Source organism: Cucumis melo, chromosome 12 (genome assembly GCF_025177605.1).
Source record: "Cucumis melo cultivar AY chromosome 12, USDA_Cmelo_AY_1.0, whole genome shotgun sequence".
In the NCBI taxonomy this organism is placed as follows: domain Eukaryota; kingdom Viridiplantae; phylum Streptophyta; class Magnoliopsida; order Cucurbitales; family Cucurbitaceae; genus Cucumis; species Cucumis melo.
The window spans coordinates 7,105,801-7,131,821 of record NC_066868.1 but is presented as its reverse complement, the minus strand read 5'-3'; the positions used below and the strand labels follow the sequence as shown (position 1 = coordinate 7,131,821).

At 33.6% G+C, this 26,021-nt stretch overlaps 1 pseudogene; it reads left to right on the top strand.

The window, feature by feature from the left end:
- Positions 1 to 19,203: 19,203 nt before the first annotated feature.
- Positions 19,204 to 22,356, top strand: LOC107991910 (uncharacterized; annotated as a pseudogene).
- Positions 22,357 to 26,021: the final 3,665 nt, after the last annotated feature.

The window sequence follows — 26,021 nt, the reverse complement described above, 5'->3', positions numbered from 1 at the left end:
TGTAATGACGGTTCTTGCAGTATAAGATGTCACACAATATATCCTAGCACATAGATCAACAAAAGTAAAAATAACAAAATGTAAGACAATAGAACACACATAAATTAGTAGCCTAGTTCGGTGATACAACACCTACGTTTGTGTGAGATCCGTGTCAATTAAAGGGTTATTTTGGGAATAAGTGAATAAATTTTTTTGGAGGCGTTATGGGTTGAAGTTTGTGTTGAAACAAGGTGATGCAAGGAGAAAGAGAAGGCAAGCAAGATTTGAAGGGAACTCAAAAAACACGGTGGAAAAAGAACAGATATTTGACTCTAATTAGACCTAGTTAACATGCATTTCCCTAAGCTATAAGAATTAGAGTTTTACAAGAAATTACCTTTGTAGTTTTCGAACTCACTCGAATTTTCTTCAATCACGAACTCAGACTACCACTAATGTTGATCTGCTATTTTTCGAATGAAGAACCGGGTTGTTGGACCCAAAGAAAGAAGGATTTAAGTGAGAGATGTGAAAATTAGGAATGATAAAGGATTGGAGAAAAAAGAACTTGGTGATTTTTTTAAGTAAATAAAATAAAAATAAAAAAAACCTTTTTAAACTTTGAAAAACCCATACTTTATAAACAAATTATATGCAAATTTGCATGTAATTGAATCACTAAGCCCTACACCTCATAGTCCACTAATGTGATGGATAAGAGTATCCTAATCGATTTAAACATGACAACAGAAGAGAAAGTTTCTCCATAGTCTACTCCCTCTCTTTGGGTATAACCCTTTGCCATAAGTCGAGCCTTAAAAGTTTATACTTTATCGACTTAGTCTCATTTGCTTTTGTAGATTCATTCACAACCAATAGGTTTTACGTCATATGGTTGATTTACTAAAATCTAGACAAAATTGTAATACATAAACTCTATTTCGAGGTCCATGGCTTTGATCGATGGGTCACAATCTACATCATTTATTGTCTGTTTATAGTTTAATGGATCCTCTAACGCCATCACCAGGTATGACGACTTGAGTTTTAGTTAAATCCAAGTAGTGATCAGGCTGATGAAAATTCCTTCCACTACATCGGGGCTCTCTCAACTCTTGAGAAGGATGTGATTGACCAAATTTCCTAGTTTTACCAATTACTTTAGTGGATGAACTAGGAATATTTGTAATGGAAATCTTGTTTAATACTAGTTTACTTCGAGGTTGATGATCATTGATGTGGATTTCTTCTAAGAATGTGGCATTTGCCGATACAAATACTTTGTTATCTTAAAGATCATAAAACAGACTACCTCTTGATTTCTTTTGATAACCTACAAATAAGCATAATTTTGAACGATATTTAAGTTTTTTTGGACTTTGCACCAACATGTGTGCCATGCATCCTCAAATTCTAAAGTGAAGTAAACTTCCTTTACTCCCGACCTTTTCGTGGCTCATAAGGTGTTTTTGAAATACTTTTAGAGGAAACATTATTCAAAATATAGACAGTTGCCTCTGAAGCGTATTCCCAAAAAGAATCTGACAACTGAACAAAACTCATCATAAAGCGAACCATGTCCAAAAAGGTTCTGTTTCTTCTTTCTGATATATTATTTTGTTGAGGTGTATTAGGTGCAAAGAGTTGTGACTAGATTTCATGTTTTATCAAATAATCTTGACATTGCAAGTCCATATACTCTCTACCTCGATATAATCTAAGTATCTTTATTTTTTTACCCAATTCATTCTCAACTTCAAGCTTATATTCTTTGAACTTTTCAAGAGAATCAAACTTATGATGTATTTGGTAAATATGACCAAATCTTGAATAATCATCAATGAAACTGATGAAATATTCATACCCCGCTCGAGCTTTGACATTCATTGGTCCACAGAGGGTTGAATGTATGAGCTCTAAAGGTCCTTTGGCTCTGAGACCTTCTCTTGGTCATTTTTCCTTCAAGACAAGATTCACAAGGAAGTAAAGAGTTATCTTCTAATTGACTTAGAAGTGTACTCTTAACCAATCTCCCAATCATATTCAGATTTATGTGACCAAGTCTCAAGTGCCATAAATAGGCATTAGGAGAAACTTTCTGTGTTTTATTCTGAGTTTCAACTGTTCTAAATATTTCAGTATTTAAGACAAAATTTGCTTCAGTTGGTCTTAACTTATATAAGTTGTTTTCAAGTATAGCAGAACAGACTTGAATACCTTTATAGAAAATGAACGCTTCATTAATTTTAAAAGATATTCTATAAATTTATTCCAAAACACAAAAGATAGATATTAATTTTCTTATCATTTGAGGTACATATAAGACATTCTTAAGTATGATATATAGATTCAAAATACAACTTTAAATCTCTCACTCTTTAACTGAGACCATCTCTTCTGTTTCAACCTTAAGAGTGATCTCGCCTTCTGAAAGCATTTTCCAAGAACTATTTTCTTGAAATAAGAAGCAAATATGGTTTGTGGTTCATGAATCTAGTATCCGGGTTGAATTTTCATATTCCACTAAACATGTTTCAACAACTAGTAAATCATATTTACCTTGTGTTTCCTTCTTAGACTTTTTCTCTGCAAGGTAATTTAAGTAGTTCCTTAACTAGTGTCCATTCTGGACAAAGTGGCAACACTTACCTTTTTCTACGGCTTTCTTTCCCTTGTTCTTCACGAGAGTCTTCCCTTTTCCCTTCTTCTTTATTTGAGCATTTGGTTTTAAGGGTCCAACTTTGTTTTTAGATGACGATTCTCTTCAAAACTTTCTTTTTGTAGTAGCAACATTTGTTTCCACTTGTTAATTACCCTTACCCATGGTAAGGTTCTGGAATCGCTAGAGCTCGTTCGAAAGGGTTGTCAAATTAAACTTTATCTTGGTCAGAGACACATTCGTCTGAAATGGTATGAAGCTTTTCAGAAGAGACTCTAAGATAAAGCTAACCTGATTAGCCTCATCAATGACACCACCATTTACTTTAGTGATGTTGAAGTGCATCATCATGTCTAGGACATGTTCTCTAACAGAGGTCCCCTCTTTCATTCGCTTGATGTAAATGTATTTGATTGCTTCATGTCTTAGGGACCTGATTCATTTGAAAAGAGACTTGACTTATGTGGTTCTTGTTGCCAACAACTTGATTGTTTGTTGTTGCGGGCTTAGCGAGGTAAGTTGTGTTTCATGTGTCATAATGTCTCACTGATTCAAGATCATTACATACAAAATACTCCTTGTGAACCTCTTCATTATGCGTTCAAACATGATCATTGCATGCAAAATGCTCCTAATGTCTCTATTTGTCATATTAAAGCTAAGTCACTTAGATGACTTTTTTTGCTTTTTCGAACTTCTGCCAATCTATGAAGTATCATGCTATGTAAGTTTCGTTATCATCTAATTTTAACATATACGAATAGTGATAGACTAAATTAAAAACTATAAGAGGATAAGATACAAAACTAGGACTTCTCAATTTAAGCCATTAAAGATTTGTTTATGTGTTGTATGTCAATGATGATGTTTTCTTGTGCTATGGTTTCCACGAAAAAAACAAAGATTATTTAGATCAATATATTGTCTACTCGATTTTTTTGAGTTGAATTTGATAGAAGAGGAACTACAAGAGATCTTTGATAGCAACACTTCCCAATCCTCATGGTAAGAAAGTTTTGAAACTTACTTATTTTGCAACTAGATTTTATATATTATTTGGATTTTTTGAGTATGTAAAATTTTAAAGTGTTTGTTTTTTGTTACATTGTTTGTTGTTTTCTCATAACATTGGTTACAACTTTTGTTCTGGGAATAACTTTGAGAATGATGTTAACTTAATTTATCATGAACTCCATTAGGGATCAAATAATGAATTAATATATTGTATATGAAACAATAATTGTATAACTTACGTAGTTTGCTATTCATTATTAGGGCTTCCGAACTTGCAAGAAAGAAGAAGCGTGCTTTATGGGGGTGGGGATTTAGTAAAAGAAAGAGGTAAGCGTGCTTTATGTTTGTAACGTAACTTAACTATTTTATTTTAGGAATCATGTTAACATGTACTTAGGAATGTTGCTTTGACTATCCTGCAGTGGTAGCCAATGAAAATCTATTTTGTGCGATCCGCTTATACATATGTCTTAGGAATCATGTTGACATGTATTTAGGAACTTGATACTTTGTTATGTTGACTATTTTGCAGTTATGGTAGTCATTGAAAAACTATTTTGTTCAATCCGCTTAGACATATGTTATAGGAATCATGTTGTTTTGTAATTACTTTGGATGAGTGGGGCTAAAGATAAGTTTTTGCTAAGTTTCAACTTGATGCAAACTAGAACATTGCTTGGTCTGTAAAGATTGAATCGAAACTTACATTTGCAACATTTATATATTATGCTTATGCCTATATGCTTATGTAGTCGGTGTTTTTTTTTTTTAATATTTTGCATTCCTTATGGGTCTTTTATTAAAAACCTTCGTTGTATGAACTTTGGGCACTTATTTTGAAAAGTTTATTGGTCTGCTTATTAAGAAGGTGATTTTTTGTTTGGCATGTACTTAATGTTTATACTTATGCATTTTCCGTAATGAATGTTGGCTAAGGTTCATTTTCTTCAAATTTTCAGGTAGTTGAAGAATCCATGGACCATGGTATTAATCAAGTTCTCATTTATGTGTCAGTTTGATTAGATTAGGTCATACATACATGTAATATTACAGTAAATTTATTTTTTGGATTATTGTAAATTCTTTACCAATAATGTAAGTTATATTTTTTATTATCAATATAAATATCTTTCCAAACATATGTGGGTAATGCTGAAATTTAGTATTTAATTTTTTTTTTAAAGAAGAAATATATGACAGAAAAATATGTATTGCGAAAATGAAGAATAATGACACCAAACATGTGTCGACATATAAGCCTTTATTAAACAGAAACAGTGTCGTTAAAGTGCATTTATTGATAACAATTTTGTGTAACGAAATATTTACAACGACAATATATTAGTGTCGAGTTATATTGAAAAGTGACACACTTAAAGCGTCGTTATAAGAGTATTAATGACAGTATATTGGTGTTGAGTGATAGATAACTGTGACACATTTACATTGTCAATCTAATAGTATGAATGACAATATATTTGTGTCGAGTGATAGATAACGGTGACACATTTAAATTGTCAATGTAATAGTATTAATGACAATATATTTGTGTTGAGTGATAGATTACGGTGACACATTTAAAGTGTCAATGTAAGGGTATTAATGACAATATATTTGTGTCAAGGTATAGATAACGGTGACAAATTTAAAGCATCAATATAAGATTATTAATAACAATATATTCGTGTCGAGTAATAGGTAACAGTGATAAATTTAAAGCGTTAGTGTAAGAGTATTATCGACAATATATTAGTGTCAAGGTATAGGTAACGATGACACATAATTTGCCTCAATTTAAGGGCATTGATGACAATATATTGGTGTCGAGTTATAGATAACGATGACATATTTATTGCATCAAGGTAAAGGTATTAATAACACAATTTGATGTCATCTAAGCATATTTAATGACACGTTTTTCAAAGTGTCGTTAAATAGCCTTTCTTGTCAGTGGCTTCAATGATGCGAAAATTGTGTCGTTGAAAGTCTTTATGATGCAAAATTTGCGTCGTTAAATTCCAAATTTGTAGTAGTGTGCCTAGATGAGAAGCAAGCTTTATAACTAAGATTTGATAGCAATTCTCTATATTCAACATTGGCTTACCTAAGAAACCTATCGTTTCGTTTACACTTTGACAAGCGATAGAAAAACTTGTATCGAATGAAGATTTAGTAACTACACGAGGATAGGAGCTTGTACCTTTTGCCACTGTTTTCACCGAATACCATGAATCCACTGTTTGTGTAGTGCATCAAAAATCACTCTTTACCATGTGAAGGTCCACTGTAAACGCGAACCTCAGATGAAGGTCCCATCGCAAGTGGGAAGAAATCATCAGAAATGTTTTCTCTCTCACGCATTTCTAGAAACTGAAATTAATGTACATGAATTAAAATTCTCAAATAAGATATATCAATTCTCAAATTCATATATAATATATATATGAGCTCTAAACCAATCAGAAAATACTCGTTGATATCTTCTATATATGTCAGAAGCGCTTTTAGCTTGATGGCGTATCAACCTCAAGTGTTTTCGAAAGTAGATAACTGTGAGGTTGGGTCAAAACAATAACAAAGACTTACAATAGTGAGTGAAGTTTAAAGTTTGAAATGCATACTTTTGGTAGTTCTTTATTTTTTTTTACAATTGTTGAGGATGCACCAATGTGCAAGTCATTTTTCTTCTCGTGATAGAGTTCGTAAAGTTCACGCCTCCAATGGTCGTACTCTCAGCCCAAACACTTCAAGCTCACCAACTATCTCATTATCGGGAATGCTATCATCATTTCGTTCATCTCTAGTGAATCGAGTCGTTTCAATTCCACTTAGATATTGCGAACAAAAAAATCCTCGATTCCTTCATCACATATGCTTCTGCTATAGAACCCTCAAGACATACTTTGTTTTGGACAAATTATTTTAACGTTTGCAAACTTCTTTCAATGGGATACATCCAACTGTAACTAACCAGACCAACAACTTTGGTTTCATATGGTAGGTGAACAAGGTGTATCTTTACGTCGAAGAAGACATGTGAGAATATTCTCTCCAATTTACAAAGTATGTGTAACGACCCAACTCTTTATACTAAGCTGAGGTCATTACTAAAAAGAAACAATAACGATACACTTTCTTGAAATGGGGGAAGACTAAATTTTCATTAAAAACGGAATATTAAAACACTGAAACATAAACGCGGAAGCAAAACTGAATCCTTATATGGCATGTCACGGATCATTTTCTATCGCTCATCAGCTTTCCTCTACCTTTACCTTCGCCTGAAATATTAAACATAGAAAGAGTGAGTATAAACATATACTCAATAAGGGATCCACTACTAGTCCCGCTAGGTGTCTGTTAACTTCCCATTAGAGTCCTGAAAAGAAATACCCCTAAACTGGCACGTTCCCAAACACATACAATCTATGATCCCATAGGAACAAATCTGGTCTTCGGTGAACCCTAAGGAACACCTAGGACAATCTGGTCTTTAGTGTACCCGAAGGAAACACTAAGACAATCAGGCTGCGAGTGATCCCGTCGAATCACTCGAATCATGTCTATGTCAATATCAATGCTAGACTGGTGGTCCCGTCAGACTACGCAGTCCTAAAAAAGTGGTGATCCCAAAGGACACCCATGTGGGTACGACTCTAATAGACAAAGTTAACAGAACACCCTATCCATAGCATATAGCATAACATAACATCATAACATGGCATGAGTAATAATCTTAATGTCCTTAATCATGTGATTAATATATCATCATCAACATAAACATCAACAGTCGTCAACAACATACTACCAGTCGTTAACATAACATCAATCATCATCATCAATCATCAATACAATGACAGTCATTATCAATAACATCAAGTTATGCATTTTAGCTACCGTCAATGCATAATCATAATTACATGCAGTCTCTTAAATTTAGTTCGAAGGTCTAGTAGGAGAATCTCTTACCTGGAGATTTTAGCCAAACAAGATACTCCCTAGCTGACAGTAAAAATTCTCCAATTAACTTGATCCTAATCATAAAAGAAAATCTCAGTATCTTAATTAATAAAATTGGCAATTGAACGTTTAAAGAAAACCCAAAAAGATCCAAAATTAAATTAATAAAATATTAATTTAATTTCATTAACTTACCAAGGTTACTCAGATGGAGGTTGAAAAATCCTCTTATCCTTGATGGAAAAATTCATCACTTTAAATCTTCAAGCTTCCAAAGAGACCAATCTTAACTACAACTGGTGAGACGGCGATAGTAGAGGATTATCTTAAAGAAGAAGATGAAGAACCTTTTTTTTTTTTTTTTTTTTTACTTTCTAACTTAAGCATTCCAATGCTATTTATAGACCCAAATAATAATAATAATATTTATTATTATTATTTCCTTTTCCTTTTAGGATATATGTATATAATACCAAATATATACATATATCTTTATTTCCATTATCTTTTCTCAATAAATGTCTTAAATGCACAAAATCTTAGGCATTTATAACCATTAATAATAATAATAATAATACTTCTTTATTATTGTTATTTTTCTCTCGCTAAAATCTACAATAAACATATATATTTATTTAAACCATTATTCTCTCTTTTAAATAAATATATATCTTTTTCGTCCAATCAAATCAACCATCTCTCTTCTCATGGATTATCTTCTTTTCCAAACAAATATAATTATATTCCATCATATAATTAACTTCACTTTTCCAAATTATTAATTAAATATATATATCTATATATATACTCAATTAAATCCAATTCCACCAAAACCAACTTTTCCCTCAAAAATCTCAAATTAACTTAAATCCTCAATTAATTTAATCAATCAAATATTTTCCAATAAATCACTTGTAACTTTTAACATGAATTATCTTAACCCAACCATAACAACTTCACTCCAGAATCAATATTTATCTTTCTGCAGAATAATTAATTACCTTTCATAATAATTAATTATTATTTATCTTTCTCTAAAATAATTAATTATTTTTCACAATAATTAATTATTATTTATCTTTCTCCAAAATAATTAATTATCTTTCACAATAATTAATTATTATTTATCTTTCTCCAAAGTAATTATTCTTTTACAAATAATTATATTTTCCCAAAATATAATTATTTTACTTTTTCTCCCTTAATAAATATTCTTTATCCAAAATACAATTATCTTTTCCTTAAATAATTATATTTTAACAAATATAATTATCTTTTCCTTACACATAATAATTATATATATATTTCCACATATACATATAATTATTAAATCTCCAACAAACTTTCCACCCCACAATTTAATTAAATAACGTCCATAATTATTTAATTAAATTCAACTCCAACAACACTAAAAATCCACAACTTTACTTACTTCTCTTAACTTACCATTTAATCAAAAACTCAACAAACACCACATGCCAAAACCTCTAATTAATTAAATATTCATACAAGAAATATTTAATTAATTTCAATTCCCATATAAATCAAATAATTCTCATCAAATGAATTCAAAATAACGCTCAATAAATTATCTTAATTTTGGGGGCGTTACAATCTTTCCTCCTTTAAGAAACTTTCGTGCTCGAAAGTTGCGAAAGTTCTAGTTTTTGAACAACTTGGGATACTAGGCTCTCAAGTTTTAGTTAAAATCAAATTCTACCAAACTCCTTAATCTTTAATTAAATATACACACCCATGTATATATATTTAATTAATCCAACACAAAACAACCGAATACATTCTTTAACTTTAAAATCCAGTTAATGTAATACCCATAATAAGTTCCTTAAGTTTATGGGGTGTTATAGTATGACTATGATATTTGATTGCAATCGATTCAAATCACTTATATGTATCATTTTTACGCATAAGTCACGAAAAAATCTACACAATTCAGTAACGGCAGTGGACGTATTTTTCGGTAGATATGCTCGAACACCAATAGAGAGTAGTTGATGTAGCAAAACATGACAGTCGTGTGTTTTAAGACTGATATTTTCCAGTCTTTGTCATTCACACATTGTAAAATATTAGAAACTAATCCATTAGGAAACTTAACTAATTTCATAAACTTGCAATATGCAATTCACTCGCTATTAGTCAACGTGTACATTGCATGTGGCTTTACAAATCTATTACCGACTTCTCTTAAGTGTAAATCCTTTATTATTTGTAGGTCTAATCGAGAATTTATGGTATCTTTCGTTTTTCCTTCAACATTCAACAATATACCAATCAAGTTTTCATAGACATTTTTTTTCAATATGCATTAAATCCAGTTTATGATGTAATAGTAGTCTGGACGAGTAAAGAAGTTCCAAAAAGATACTTCTCTTAGTTCAATTGAGAGCTCACTTTCTTTTATTATCTTTCAAGGAGGGACGTTTACTCATAACTAAAAAATTCAACGAATCTAATTGTTGTAAGATATCATTTCCATTTATTGCAACTGGAGGAGGACTACGCTCTACCTTTCCATCATGTAGCTTACTTTTACGTAAAATAATGTGGTTTTCTGGAAGATAATGTCAATGTCCCATGATAGATATTTTCCCTCTTATCCCGAATGATGATTTATCTTCCATGCATATGGGACATGTCTGATAGACTTTTGTACTCTACCTGGATAAGTCACCATATGTAGACAAGTCATTAATGGTCCAAAACAAGATTGCATAAAATTGAAAGAACTGATTGATAAGAGAATCATAACTGTTTCAATTTCTCAATCAATAGTTGCTGTAAACATCAATTTTCTTACCATGAGATAAAGAAGTTTGACTCCTTCATGCATTTTTAAGGTGGCAAATTATAACGGATTATCACCACAGGCCACATATTGTAGGAGGATACTCATATTCCCAAATGGATTAAACCCATTTAAAGCTAGTCTCAAATGAATATTCTGTGAATCTGAAGCGAAATTAGGAAATCAACAATCAGAATGCTTCTAGTTCTCTACATTAGTTGGATGTCTTAAAACATCCTTTGTTTCGACTCGCTTATCTTTATGTGATCTCATTTCAGAAGAGTCTTCTTGCGATGCAAAGAATTGCTTTAATCTTGGTATTAACGGAAAGTGGCGCAATACCTTATGCAAAAAAAATTTCCTTTGGTATCATTAACTTTGTATCAAGACTCACCTGTAAATTGGGCAATGTTGCATATTGCCAAATTCCTTCCAATACAATACGCAATCGTACCTACATGCATGAACAGACTCGTATCGTAGACCTAAGTCACACAATTTACGTTTAGCTTCGTAGAATGAAGTAGGTATAGTAGTACCCATTGGAAACACTGCTTTTAATTAACAGTCCTAATAACATGTCAAAGGATTTATTACTCTAGCCGTTGAGCACCTTGATATGCATCAACTTAACTAAAATAGTCAAGGAGAAAAATTCTGAACAACCAGAATAAAGTTCATTACGTGTTTCATTCATTAAATTCTCAAATAATTTTGTTGTATCTTGTTCTTCATCATTAAAGGGCATTTCATTCTTTAAACTTCTTTCGTTGCTTATTCATGTTCAATTGGAACTTGTAAATCATTAAGCAGATCCAACATTTCTTTTCTTGAAAAAGCTTGCTAGTTCCTTCAACAACTCTTTCTCACAACTAGAAATTTGGGTTTTAATGACGCAAATTTGCGTCATAAAGAGTTTCAACAACATAAAAAGAAGCCCTTATCAAGAAAGACTATTTAACGACACTTCGAAAAACGTGTCGTTATATATGCTTAGATGACATCAAAATTGTGTCATTAATACCTTTACCTTGATTCAATAAATGTATCATCATTATTTATAACTCGACACCAATATATTGTCATCAATACCCTTACATTGACGTTTTAAATGTGTCATCGATATCTATACCTTGACACCAATAGATTGTCATTAATACCCTTACATCGACGCTTTAAATGTGTCACCGTTATCTATCACTGGACATGAATGTATTGCCATTAATACCCTTATATTAACGTTTTAAATGTATCACCGTTATCTATATCTTGACACCAATATATTGTCATGAATACCCTTACATTGACAGTTTAAATGTATGATCGTTATCTATCAATCAACACAAATACAGTGTCATTAATACCTTTATATTGATGTTTTAAATGTGTCACCTTTATCTATAACTTGACATCAATAGAATGTCATATTTAAATATTTCGTTAATTACACATAATTCTTGTCAAGAAATGTGATTTGACAACACTGTTTCAATTTGATAAAAGCTTATATGTCGACACTTGTTTGGTGTCGTTATTTTTCAATTCGCAACACATATTTTTCTATCATATTTTTCTCCTGTAAAAAAACAATTAAAATACATGATAACATTATTTACATATGTTTAGAAAGAATTTTATATTGATAATAAAAATTGTAAATTACATTGTTGGTAAATATTTTATAATAATCCAAAAGATAAATTTACTGTAATATTACATGTATGTGTGACCTAAACTAATCAAATTAACACATAAATGGACTTGATCAATACCATCGTCAACATATTGTTCAACTACCTGCAAATTTGAAGAAAATAAACCTTAATCAACATTCATTATGAAAAATGCATAAGCATAAGCATAAACATTAAATACATGCCAAACAGATTTCGTCTTTTTAAGAAGCAAACAAATGAACTTTTCAAAATAAGCCAAGGTTTATACAACCAAGGTTCTTAATAAAAGACTCATAAGGGACACGAAAGATAAACAAAAACATTGGCTCTTCATGATACACCCAGTCTGTATAGGAGGGAGACATTCCAACGGTATTAATAGATGACGCTCCACACCCTCTAATGACTCCCAAATTGAGTTCATACATTTCTTGCATGGACACTTTGTTCGTTCGTAATCATTAACATGAAACTTTGCAACCTCTAAAAATTGGGACACTCCCTCACTATACTCAACCGACAATTTAATTCTAAGTTTGATCTAATCCTTGTTCATCCACTACAAGAGACGGGAGTACTCCCGACGCTAAAAAACGTCCGCGAAAATGAAAATGACGTAGGGGAAAGGAAATACCGACGTATTTTACGGCGTCGGGACAAACGTCGGAGAACCGAGTCGAGAGAGGCATTCCCGACGCCGTATTCATGTGGCGTCGGAAATGCCTCTCCCGATGCAGTCATATGCGTCGGCAACAGTGGCGTAGGGAATACCTCTTTCCCGACGGACCTTATGCCGACGCACCTCGCGGTGTCGTGAATGCATACTTTTATATTTATTTAATATTTAATTTCTATTTTTTCTCTAAAATATTTTGCTCAAACATTCACAACGACATTCGGATTGCTCAAATATTTTTCTCGACGTTTTGGATTAAATTAAAACAAATTGAATATACATTAATAAATTAAGAAATATACAAACACAAATTAAAAAAGATTTAAAATTAATAATACGAATAAGTTCACAAAATATTAGTAAGTCTCTTTTTCATTGTGGTGGTCCCTATTGTGCACGAGTTAATTCTTCCATCATCTTTTTCATTGTTTCCACTTGTGAAGCTAACACTTGGTGATTTCTATCTTGCACTTCAATCCAATCCACATTAAGTTTAGCTTGTAATTCAATCTCTTTTTGTGTGGACTGCAAATAAGATGTCGACGAACTGCTCGCACACGTCGTCCTTCGGGCCTTCGGCTTGGGTCCCCAACCAAGGCCTTTTGAGTAGTCTGGTCGTCTACCCAACACCTGATCGCATATCTCATCCTCAGAGAGTGGCTGACTACCCTCTGGGATAGGCTGAGATTGGAGTTCCAGCATTTGATTCTGCAACAAATTTAAAAACTATGTTAGGTAACGCGCAGAAATATATAATAAAAGAGAATAATTAATAAGGGCATAACTTACATGTGCATCCTCGGTGGCCTGCGACACGAACGTCCCACGAATGTGTGTTTCTCGGAACAACTCCACACAATCGACCGACTCTCCTTTTCTCTCAGCGAGCTCATACTGTCGTTGTAGAAACGACTTGAACCCGCTATTATGATTGTAAGGCTGCCTCTGTCTAGCAGCCTTGTTCGTCCATGATTGCTCCTACATTAAAACAATTATATTGTTTATTTCTTATACATATTAAAACTTGTTATCATAATTAATCATGACAAATACCTGGAATGCATGGCTGATATAGTGGTCACAAAGGAAGTGTCAATCCTCATGACGTCCAACCAATAGATTTGGTGGGTTGGCACGAGCCTCCTCCGATCCGGGTCGCTGTACTTTTTGAAATGTTTGTGACAGTCAACCCAGAACTCTTTAAAGGTCATGAGCATCTGATGCTCAACAAACCTATTCATTGCTTGATCATTGAAATCAAGCACAAACAATCGCTACACATTACAAACATAACACATTAGATTGGTTAAAGTTAGATATGTTTCAAATGAAATCATAAACGTGAAGTGCACTTAATTACCTGGAGGTCACCCTTGACGACCTTAATGTATTCTTTTCCAACGTTTGCCCACTTAAGACAACGGATGAGAAATGTCTTTCGCACGCACACGTCTATCGCCTGACTGAAGCGAACGACGTGTGGGGAAATAGGTTTCTCCGCTTCAGGGACAATCGTCATCGGAATGCGTCCATTTATTGCAACGTGGCACTCTAACTCCAAGAGTCGAGACTGCGCACGTCTCCTAGGAGTCGAAGTTGCAGGTTGTTGAGAAGAAGACACTGCTCAATAAATCGATAATAACATATAATGTTAGAAAAAAGAACATGAAATAATCGTAAGTTAAAGTGAAGAAAATTCTTAGACAACCCGTATTGTCGCCCACAGATGACGACCCTCCCGCGATGTTATCTAAATCGTCCTCAAACTCGAGGAACATAGCATCCGTCTCTATAAAATTATTACATGCATATGACGATGACATAATGACTGTGGACATAGAAAACAAACATTCAATAAGCAAATACGAACACATAGCTAGAATCAAACTACAGAGGCTACCATAAGTGCAGAATAGCCAACACAACCTAATTATTAACAACAAAATACTCCAAGCTATCCTACTACCACCCCTTGAAACCATTCCAAACAGAAGCAAATTAAAAACAAAAAAGGCTACCAAAACTGCCGGATAGCCATTTGAAATCAATAATAAAAATATTCAACACAAACAGGCTACCATAACTGCAGAATACCCAAAACAAATCTTAACACACATATTACATTTTCAATTAAAAACATAAACCCTCTACAAAAATTTCAATTTAACTATAAACCCCCCTTCCTCAATTCAATTTTCAATTTAACTATAAACCCCCCTCAATTCAATTAAACCCTAAACCCTAAACCATTCAAATTTCAATTTAACTATAACCCCCTCCCCAATTCAAATTTTAATTTAACTATAAATGCTAAACCCTAAACCCTTCAAATTTAAATTCAACCACAAATTACACACATTCTATACAAAAATACATTTAACAAACAAAAATCTATTCCAAAAGAAAATCCCAATTCTCCTAAAAAGACCCTAAAACATAAATTTAAACTAAAAAAACTTTATATTTAAACTTACCTAAGGTGGCAGACGGCGGCAGAACGACGAGGGATGGCGGCGAGGGACGACGACGACGACGGAATGGAAGGTGGCGAGCTACGGACGGTGAAGCCTCGACGGTTCTCTCTTCTCCCTTTCCCTTTCGGTTTAGTTACTCCCTTTCCCTTTCGGTTTAGTTATGTGAAATACAGAAATGAATCGATTATAAAGAGGATTTCCCAAAAAGGTGTCGAGAATAATCGTATTCCCGATGCTCATTAAAAGGGTTTCTCAACGCCGTTCCCGACGCACTGTGCAAGGCGTCGGGAATAAGGTGTATTTTTAATTAAATTTAGCCTATTCCCGATGCCGTTTGGCCAACGCGTGTGTGATACGTCAAAAAAAATGGTATTCCTGACGCCTCTCACGACGCAGTGGTCATTGCATCGGGAATACACTTATTTCCGACGTTCTTTGTGTCGACATTTTTTTGGCATCGGGAAACCCCCGTTTTCTTGTAGTGATCGATAAAGACCTAAAAGATAAATAGTTTTGATTACTAAAAGTTATCAAGAATGGAGTTGAGAGTATCTAAATTACAGAACTAACTTTTTACAAAGTTTGCAACCTAGCTAACTTTACAACCTTTACAACCTAGCTAGGTGGTCGTCAATCTTTACAACCTTGTTAACTTTACAAAGTTTGCAACACACTTCAATCTTTAGGTTCAAATATTGCAACATTACCCCTCCCCCACCCTGCAAGGCATTTAAATCTTTACAAGCTAGCTAACACTTCCAACAAACAAACCTACTAACAAATTAAAAACTACATTCCAATATAATTTCAAATCATTGGCACATGAAGACTCATTCAAGTTGTGATTTAAAGAATAACATATACATTCTTCAATCTTTAGGTTCAAACTTTAATTTGCTACATTTTTCCTACCCCCACCCTAAACAAAAAAAGCACACATATTTCAATCTTAACAATCTCCAAAGTTTCCATCATCAATCCCATGAAATCTCCATGAATAAAATGAACAATTCATCAAAAGGGTTTTTAAGGAAACTTGAAATCAAGAAATTGATTTCAACTATAATTAAAAACCCAAATTCTAGAATTCAACCAAAGAGTTTTTAGGGTAACTTCTACAATCACCAATTAGTCAAAAAAAACTCAAAACAAAGTTTACAATTCATCAAACAAAGTTGTTAGGGCTATTTTAGACCTAACATTATTAGACTAATTTTTTCTAACCTTTATCCATTTACTCACTAAAATGTCATTTTTATGCATAATATGAAACTTCACCCCGATACGAGTCCAAGCCACCGAAATCACTTAAATCAGAGTTATAACGAAGAAGAACGGTCAAAAACAAGTTCAAGGGCAAAACCAGGAAATTGGAAAAGATCGGACGAACCAGATCGCACTACGTGGCATCACCAGATCATGCCACGCGTCCACCTCAAAGTCACGTGTTCGAACCCCAGGCGCGATCCTATTTTTCCTTTCATTTTTTCGCACGACCCAGAAACTCGATCCACGAACCGGTTCGCGACCCCCGTCTAGTCCGCCACATGTCGAGCCCTCGTCCGCGCGCGCCTCTCCCCTATCGTGAGTTCGAATCTCAGCAGCCGCGTTTCCTTTTTTTTTTTTCAATTGGGCCAACCCAAGACCCGACCCAAGCCCATTCGTCATCCAGTTCATCATTTTCCCCAAAATTAACTGCAAAATGGTAGTTTTTAACCTAGTTCCATTTTTTTCTCCCATTTTCTCTTCTATAAAATCCCTCATTTTTTTTGGGACATAAGAAATTCCAATGTAAAAAAAAAATCATCTTTCTCATTCAATTCTTGTAGCAAAATTTTTGAAACTTTATCAATAAAAGATTACTTTTGTCAAAGAAATAGATTCTTTCCTCCACAACTCTTCAAGAATTTCATCAATCTTCATGGGCTAAGGTAATCTTTTGAGACTTTTTCTCGGGTTAAATTACCATGTTTTCTTTAAGAATTAAATTCTTTTCTATATCTTTTCAATTTTTTATTTGATTGCTTGTTTCCTTTTGGAATTTCTTTTGAAATTTCAATAAAATAAATAAGTTTTTCCCATCAATTTTTCATTGAAATTTCTTTACAAACTCTTAAAGTGCTGAACTTAAATTTTGATTTGCAATGGTTTGTTATGATGAATTAATTGTTGAGATTGTCCTTAATTTTCTACTAATTGATTCTTGCATAACAAGTTTGAAGTGGGCATTAATTTTGCTAAGGGTAGTGGCTATCCCCTCCTTATCAAATCTTGAATAGGATGAATTTTGCCTCAATTTGAACATGCTTGGGTTGCTGAGATTGATCATGTTTTAATAGAGATTTGGTTACTTTTTTTTTTTGTAAAAATTCCATTCTTGCATATTCAAGAAAAGATTAATTGATCTTTTTTTTTTGAATGATAAGAAACATGGTAATTGCCCAAGAAAAAGTCTCTCTACTAAACTTGAAAGAAAAACTTTACTTGAATTACTTGTTGTCACTAATCATCCCTTAATGCTTGTTCTTTATTATAGTTCAAGAATTACTTCCACAACCCCCCCCCCCCCTTGTGTTTTTAATTTTCTTTTAGATCCTTAAGCTACTAATCGACCTTGTTTACAAATTTTGAAATTTTGAATCTTAAATGCTCTCTAGTGTTCGACACCCTTCTTCCCCATACTACTCTCAATTTCCACAAAGGTAAGAAGGGTTAAAAAGATAACTTTGAAAGGTAATTGAGGTAATCCCTAACCCTCATATTTCATCTAGTATTTCTCTATTCTTGTATTCTTTTATTTTAGACTAGGAATAAATTCTTGTTCTGTATATTTACATCCATAACAACCCATCATTTTGATAACAACTTACCTCAAGAAAAAAATCCCATCTTTCAAAAATGGTGCCGTTGCCGGAGAGCACGGTGTAGTTTTCAAGACTTTTTGATTTCAAACTGTCTTTTAGAGCTTCTTGATTCTTATATTCATTTTGTAAAAAAAAAAAGAAAAAAATATAGGCATAAAGAGATCGTGTAGAATTTTTTGTGTTCTCTCTTCTCTTTTCTTGCATGACTCGTTCTTCAAATTTAGAATTTCCTTACTTTGAAGATTTAAATAAGGAGGTTCGTAGAATTAGAAGAGAAAGGAGAGAAGAGAATAGCATCCTCAATCTTTCTAACCAAGAACCTTTAAGAGATTAAGAACCTAGCCTAGATTCTCCTTTAGATCCAAACCTTGGTAGAGGGAATATGGGCGAAGTTAGAGAAAAGGCCCTTAGAGAGCTTGCCGAGCCCGATGAAGACTAAAGACCTCTTTGTATAGTCATACCTCCAACCAGTACTCAACCTTTTGAATTAAAACTAGGACTTATCCATCTTTTGCCCATCTTTAAAGGAAGTTCCGGAGAGGACCCACACAAACATCTTAAGGATTTTCATATGGTTTGTGATTCCATGAGGCCTTACGGCATCTCGAAAGAACAACTAAATTTACGAGCCTTTCCTTTTTCCCTTACGGATGTAGCAAAGACATGGCTCTACTACTTAGAACCGGGATCCATAACCACTTGGAGTAGTCTAAAAAAGAAATTCTTAGAGAATTTTTCCCCACCTCTAGAGCAACAATATTAGGAAAGAAATTTATGGGATAAGACAAGCCTTTGGAGAATCCCTTTTGCAAAACTGGGAAAGATTCAAAGAGCTTTGTGCTAGCTTTCCTTACCATCATATTTTTGACCCTTTCTTTAATTCAATATTTTTACTCTGTTCTTTTGTCTTCCAACAGGAATACGGTAGATGCGGCGGTGGGAGGAGCTCTAACCGACAAGACCCCCATCGAAGCACGGGAGCTCATTTCTAGAATGGTAGAAAATTCTTAAAGCTTTGGGAATAGAGCATTGGAGCTTGACAATTCTCTAACAAAAGAGGTAAGTGAATTAAAATCACAAATGTTAAATATGACTATTCTTCTTACTTCTTTTGTACAAGGTACTCCTCTTAAAGTAACCAAGTGTGGAGTTTGTGGCTTGGTTGGTCATCCAAATGACAAATGTCCCGAGGTGATCGAGGATGTAAACATTGTTCAAAAATACGACCCCCACGGTAATACATACAATTCGGGGTGGAGAGACAACCCAAACTTAAGATGGGGGAATGACAACCAAAAGCATACACAAGCACCACCCACCTCTTCAAACCAAGGTACGAATCTTGAAGATATTATCAAAGCTTTGGCAACTAACACTCTTTCTTTTCAACAAGAGATGAAACAACAAATGACTCAACTTACTACCGTCATAAGCAAGATGGATGGGAAAGGCAAACTTCTGGCTCAACCGGACCATGCTAATGTAAGTGTCATTTCACTAAGGAGTGATAAGATTCTTGACACCCCCACCACCAAAGAGAAAAAGGTAACTTCCAAACCCTTACCTCTTAATAGTAAGAATGAGTCCAAGGAAGAAAAGGGTGAAACAAACCCCTCACCATCTAATTCTAAAAATGATAAATCTCCTCTTAATGATTTTACTCCTTACATACCCAAACCTCCTTTTCCCTCTAGGTTGGCTCTAAAAAAGAAGGAAACACCCGAGGAGGAAGAACTCTTGGAGATGTTTAGAAAGGTGCAAATCAACTTGTCCCTTCTCGATGCAATCCAACAAGTCCCGAGGTATGCAAAGTTTCAAAAGGAGTTGTGTACCAACAAGAGGAAAACAAAAGAAAGAGCAATGGTAAGTCAAAATGTTTCGGCTCTTCTAAAGAGTAATAATCCGAAAAAATGCAATGGCCCCGGTATGTTTTCTCTACCTTGTGTAATAGGAAATAGGCTAATTTCTCATGCAATGCTTGACTTAGGAGAATCCATAAATGTCATGCCATTCAACGTCTTTAAAGATCTAGAACTCAATAATTTGCAAAAAAAACTAGTGTATGCATATAACTAGCGGATAGATCTTTTATTTCACCATTAAGAATAGTTGAAGATGTCCTTGTGAAAATTGACAAACTAATTTTTCTGACGGATTTTTACATATTAGAAATGAAAGAAGCATGCCTAAAACCATCTCACTCTATTTTATTAGGAAGACCTTTTCTTAAAATTGCAAAAGTCATTATAAATGTTGATAATGGTTCCTTGAGTATAGAGTTTGATGGAGACATTGTCACATTCAATATTTTTGAATCCATGAGATATCCGGATGAATGCTTGTCTTTATGTTCATTAGAATTGCATGATGAAGTTGATGAATTGTCTATACATGATGAATTTTTTGAACAAGAAATGGTTGAAAATAGAGAATTGTTAAAACCCAATGTTGACTATATTTTAGAAAAAAATAATAGTGATAATCTTTTCTTTTCTCCATAGAAACTAGGGATTGAGCTAAAAACTCTCCCACCACACTTGAAATACATATTCTTAGAAAAAATGAATATGTTTTCTGTAATCATCTCAAGGGAACTAAATCAAAAACAAGAAGAAAGGCTTATTGAAGTCTTAAAGAAGAAAAAGCAAGCCATTGGTTGGACTCTTGACGACATCAAGGGCATATCTCCCACTTTTTGTATGCGCTATATTATCTTGGAGGAGGGAGCAAAAGACAAAATCCAACCACAAAGAAGGCTTAACCCAACATTGAAAGAAGTTGTCATGAAAGAGGTACTAAAGCTAAAAGATGTCAGAATTATCTACCCAGTCTCGGATAGTACATGGGTAAGTCCAATTCATGTGGTCCCAAAGAAAACCAGGATGACCGTTGTAAAGAACGACAAAGGTGAGATGGTTCCGATGCGAATACAAAATGGTTGGAGAATGTGCATAGATTACCGGAAACTAAATGAGGTAATAAAAAAGGATCATTTCCCCTTACCTTTTCTTGATCAAATGATAGAATGCTTAGTGGGTAAATCATATTTTTGTTTCTTAGATGGATTTTTCGGTTTTTACCAAATTCCTATAGCATGTGAAGACCAAAAGAAAACAACTTTTACTTGTGATTATGGAACTTATGCATTTAGGCGTATGCCATTTGGTCTTTGTAATGCACCGGGCACATTCCAACGTTGCATGATGAGCATATTTTTCGACTTTATTGAAAAATACATTGAAGTTTTCATGGATGATTTCACACTTTATGGTGATAGTTTTGATGCATGTTTAGCCAGTCTAGAATTAATTCTAAATAGATGCATAGAAACTAACCTTGTCTTGAATTATGAAAAGTGTCATTTCATGGTGTCTCATGGTATAGTTTTAGGACACTTAGTGTCTTCAAAAGGAATAGAGGTAGATAAAGCAAAAATTGGCGTTATACAAAAATTGCCATATCCAACATATTTTCTAGATTTGACATCCCAAGGGCAATCATTAGCGATCAAGGAATACACTTTTGCAATCGGGCCGTTGAAGGCTTGATGAGAAAATATGGTATTCAACACCGTATTTCCACACCATACCTCAAACGAACAGACAAGTCGAAATTTCTAATCGAGAGATAAAAAATATCCTAGAGAAAACCGTCAACACAAAAAGGAAGGATTAAAGCCTCCACCTCAACGATGCACTTTGGACATACCGAACGGCCTATAAAACTCCAATTGGCACATCTCCGTTCAAGCTTGTGTACGGTAAGCCTTGTCATCTCCCTGTAGAAATAGAACATAAAGCATATTGGGCAATTGGACAATGCAATTTATCTCTCTTAGAAGCCGGTGAGAAAAGATTCCTAGATTTGCTAGAATTAGAAGAATTGAGATTAGAAGCATATGAAAATTCTAGGATTTACAAAGAAAAGACTAAACTTTTGCATGATAAAAAAATCCTAAGAAAAGAATTTGAAATAGAGCAAAAAGTTCTTTTATATAATTCTTCTATTAAACTCATGTCCGGAAAGTTAAAATTTAAATGGCTTGGTCCTTTTGTTGTGATTGATTTCTCTACTTTTGGTGTAGTTTCCATAAAAAGTCTTGATATAGGAAAAATTTTCAAAGTGAATGGGCATAGACTGAAAATATTCCATGAAGAGCAATCCGTACAACAATGTTCTATAGAAACACTTTCTCTCCCCCTCTACACTAAAGCCAAAGCACGGTCGAGCAACCAACCTTAAAATTTTTTTGCGTTTCTTGGAAGCAGCCAGACGTCAAGATTTTATCGCCTTCCGTCTTTACTTTTCTTTAATTTCTATCTTTTTAGTTTTTCCTAGATTAGTTTTGCATTGAATAAAATTGAGAGAAATTCCCTTTTTTAATATGTAGGACAATTTCACTTGAAGAAATCAAAGAATCATAAAACGAAGCAACCACTTCGCTTTGAAGCAAGCTTTAAAATCAAAGTCCTCAAATCCAGGGGAGTTTTCTGTTCCTTGGTATTTTCATACATTTTTTACATAAATATGCTTTAAGGACAAAGCAGAGTTTTTAAGTTGGGGGTGGGTACTAGTTAAACTAAGTTGCTAATTTTTTTTCTTCTTTTAAGCATTTGCATGACTTTGGTAGAGTAAAATTGACCAAAATTTTTTTGAGTATTATTCTGAATGCATGAATGGAATGAATGTTGTTTGCTTGAATGAATGCTTGCAAAAGAAAATGCATGGATGTTAATTTTTTTGCAAAGTTTCTTATGATGATTGCCTATGATACACCTCTCTTAGCAATTTTTGTTTTGATTTTAAATAGGATAAAGAACCATTTATGAAATTGAGGTTAATTTTTAAACTTTTCATCTCTTTGACTCATGAATTAAAAAAAAAAAAACCCTTTGTCGAGCCATGACGAACCTAGAAGTCTTTAGAAAAGGATAGAATGCTTAAATTCGCTTGTTGTAACCTCGAAAGAGCGGTCAATCATAGAACCTAGTAGATTAAATCCAAGATTAGAGTTAGCCAAGCCGGAGCTAAGCAAAAAGCTTGCTACCAAAAATAGAATCCCAATAAAAAAAAGAGTACAATTAAGTCAAACGTTAAGATTTTTTCCGTGATCAGTTAGGATTACCCGATGTTAGTGAGGTACGAATCCCTACGGAAAAAAGTCTATCATTTGCCTTAGTAAAACCTGTACAATTCTATCTTAGAATTTTCTAGCTAGTTTCATTATTTTGACTGAGGGCCGAGTTTAAGGAGGGATCTTTCCCGCTTCAGAGTAGAGGGAAAACAAGCCTAGGACATTTTTTAATTCTTTCGAAGCATGTCTAATGAGTCGAAATAGCAAAACTTAGATATTTTATCTAAACATGATTTCAATAAATGAACTTTATTAAAAATCAACCTCAAATTGACTACTTGCTTCTCTTGAATATTTAATTGATAATAAAAAATTACTTTGTTGAATTGTTAAGGTATGAGTAACATCCTTTGCATATTTGTTTGAAAACATCATCAAAATTTTTGCATGATTGTTTGAGTTCAATTTTTGCAAAATAATGTGTGAATCCCTTGCATGATGAATGACTAAATGTTAGCACATTTTTAATTTTCTTGCTCGGGACGAACAAGTCTTAAGCTGGGGGTATTTTGTTAGAGCTATTTTAGACCTAACATTATTAGACTAATTTTTCCTAACCTTTATCTATTTACTCACTAAAATGTTATTTTTATACAGAATATGAAACTTCACCTCGATACGAGTCCAACACCACTGAAATCACTTAATTCAGAGTTATAACGAAGAAGAACGGTCGAAAACAAGTTCAAGGGCAAAACCGAAAAATTGGAAAAGATCGGACGAATCAGATCGCACCACGTGGCATCACCAGATCACGCCACGCGTCTGCCTCAAAGTCGCGTGTTCGAACCCCAGACGCGCCCCTATTTTTCCTTTCATTTTTTCGCACGACCCGGAAACCCGATCTGGCAACCCAATCCACGAACTGGTTCGCGACTCGCGCCTAATCCGCCACGTGTCAAGCCCTCGTCTGTGTGCGCCTCTCCCTTGTCATGAGTTCGAATCTCAACAGCTGCCTTTCCTTTTTTTTTTTTAATTGGGCCAATCCAAGACCCGACCCAAGCCCATTCGTGACCCAGTTCATCATCTTCCCCAAAATTAACTGCAAAATTGTAGTTTTTAACCTAGTTCCATTTTTTCTCCCATTTTCTCTTCTATAAAATCCCTCATTTTTTTTTGGAGACAAAAAATTCCAATGTAAAAAAAAAAAATTCTCTTTCTGATTCAATTCTTGTAGCAAAATTCTTGAAACTTTATCAATAAAAGATTACTTTTGTCAAAGAAATGGATTCTTTCCTCAACAACTCTTCAAGAATTTCATCAATCTTCATGGGTTAAGGTAGTCTTTTGAGACTTTTTCTCGGGTTAAATTGTCATGTTTTCTTTGAGAATTAAATTCTTTTCTATATCTTTTCAATTTTTTATTTGATTGTTTGTTTCCCTTTGCAATTTCTTTTGGAATTTCAATAAAATAAATAAGTTTTTCCCATCAATTTTTCATTGAAATTTCTTTACAAACTCTTAAAGTGCTAAATTTAAATTTTGATTTGCAATGGTTTGTTATGATGAATTAATTGTTGAGATTGTCTTTAATTTTCTACTAATTGAGTCTTGCATAACAAGTTTGAAGTGGGCATTAATTTTGCTAAGGGTAGTGGCTATCCTCTCCTTAGCAAATCTTGATTATGATGAATTTTGTCTCAATTTGAACATGCTTTGGTTGCTGAGATTGATCATGTCTTAATAGAGATTTGGTTACTTTCTTTTTGTAAAAATTCCATTCGTGCATATTCAAGAAAAGATTAATTGATCTTCTTTTTTTTTTCAATGATAAGAAACATGGTAATTGCCCAAGAAAAAGTCCCTCTACTAAACTTGAAAGAAAAACTCTACTTGAATTACTTGTTGTCACTAATCATCCCTTAATGCTTGTTCTTTATTATAGTTCAAGAATTACTTCCACAATCCCCTCCCCTCTTTGTGTTTTTAATTTTCTTTTAGATCCTTAAGCTACTAATCGACCTTATTTACAAATTTTGAAAGTTTGAATCCTAAGTGCTCTCTAGGGTTCGACATCTTTCTTCCCCATACTACTCTTAATTTCCACAAAGGTAAGAAGGGTTAAAAAGATAATTTTGAAAAGTAATTGAGGTAATCCCTAACCCTCATATTTCATCTAGTATTTCTCTATTCTTGTATTCTTTTATTTTAGACTAGGAATAAATTCTTGTTATGCATACTTACATCCATAACAACCCATCATTTTTATAACGCCTTACCTCAAGAAAAAAATCCTATCTTTCAAAAGTCTCAAAACAAAGTAATTTTAGGGAAATTTAAAATAACAAAGAGAATTTAGAGAAAAATTAAAAATATACCTAAATAAATTCAAAGAACAAAGAGATAGGGTAGGTGGCGGCGACAGCGAGCAATAATGGTGGTCAAGGTTTCCTATCTTGGGCAAGGCAACGACAGTAGCGCGGTTTTCATTTTCTCATTCTTCTCCTTTGTTCAAATATGTTATATTTGGAGTTTTTAAAGGGAAACTCCCAATGCATCTCGATAAGCATCGGGAGTTCTCCCATACTCTCGACGAGTTTAGTAAGGAGTAGAGAGTATCCTTCTATCTCCTGACACACATATGCTTGGCATTAGAAGATACACCATCATTATTAAAAAAAATATATATTTCTATTGACACCCCTACGTACACGTTAGAAGATAAAAGGGTGCTCTCCACGCCATTGGTCATTGTGTTGCAAGTTTGTGTCTACTGTAGACGCGTAACATTACGCATCGAGAGATACACTATATATCGGATGAAGCGAGGGAT